This window comes from Centruroides sculpturatus, unplaced genomic scaffold, assembly GCF_000671375.1.
Source record: "Centruroides sculpturatus isolate CEXI.00-Female unplaced genomic scaffold, Cexi_2.0 scaffold1459, whole genome shotgun sequence".
Classification (NCBI taxonomy): domain Eukaryota; kingdom Metazoa; phylum Arthropoda; class Arachnida; order Scorpiones; family Buthidae; genus Centruroides; species Centruroides sculpturatus.
The window spans coordinates 90,491-91,754 of NW_019385823.1; positions in this window are offsets into that span (position 1 = coordinate 90,491).

Below are 1,264 nucleotides of genomic sequence, written 5' to 3' on the forward strand. Positions count from 1 at the left end.
GAAGCCGTTCTTCCGGTTAAGCCTTAATGCTCTCCCTCACCCCCCCGCGTTGGAATTTCGAAAAATCCTTTCTTAGTGTGCGTTTTCATGACGTACCCTAACTGTGTACCAAATTTCACCTCTTTAGGTTCAGCGGTTTGCTCTGGGCGATGATGAATCAGTCAGTGAATGAGTCAGTCAGAACAAGCAACTTTATATATATAGATAAACGACAATGTGCATTTATAATCCAATATCGTCCGTCCAACTGTCTTTCCTTGTTTTGTTCTCGAGAAAGGAGATAGATACATGAAAGTGGAAATCAATTATGGAAAACGTAAGGCAGCAGGCCTCGATTAACTATATACGAACTTTCCATCCGAACCGGAAGTCACTTTATTTCAATTCAAATCTTTCCCCTGAAAGCAGTTAACACACGAATGGAACGACTCTGTTGCTAACGAAAAAGTATGACGTACGGAGGCAAGCCACTACAACTTTGAAGCGAAGAGCATATATTTTAAATTAAATAAATCTAAATATATAAAATTACTTGTCCTGACTGACTGACTGAGTCACTGATTCATCATCGCCCAGAGCAAACCGCTGAACCTAAAGAGGTAAAATTTGGTACACAGTTAGGGTACGTCATGAAAACGCACACTAAGAAGAGATTTTTCGAAATTTCCCAGCGGGGGCGAGAGGGAGAGCATTAAGGCTTAACCTGAAGAACGGCTTATACTGTACTATTTTAGATGCGATTTTTTGTTTTTAACTACGTTCAGTCTTCATTGAGTACTTAGGTGTATTAAATTGATAACATTTCAGACATTGTTATAAATATTTTTATATATTTCGATTTTATAACCAAATGTTCGAAGTTTTTTAAATTCGAATTTGTTATTGCGTATCGGTTCCATTATAGAACGATTGTAAACGTTTCAGAAAATTGATCAAATTGAAAACAGTTTGTTCGATTCTCAGCAATTCTCATCATTCTCAGCGGTAAGTGTTATATAACAATTACTACGGTTGTTGAAATACTGAATATAAATGGGGTTTGCTCCCCTCCGCGGGCGAAGTCGTGGGTAACAGTTGTTAGAAATAAGTTTAAAAATTGCTTCTCGGTATTGTGTCGATGTCACAATAAATAATTACTCGTTTATTCAATTGTTTATAAATGTAGAATGTTACCTTTATTAATGTATTGTAAGAAACAACAAAAATCCCCAAACAGCTTAATCCAATACTTGATCCTTGCAGTCGTTCTAAGAGAATATTTATC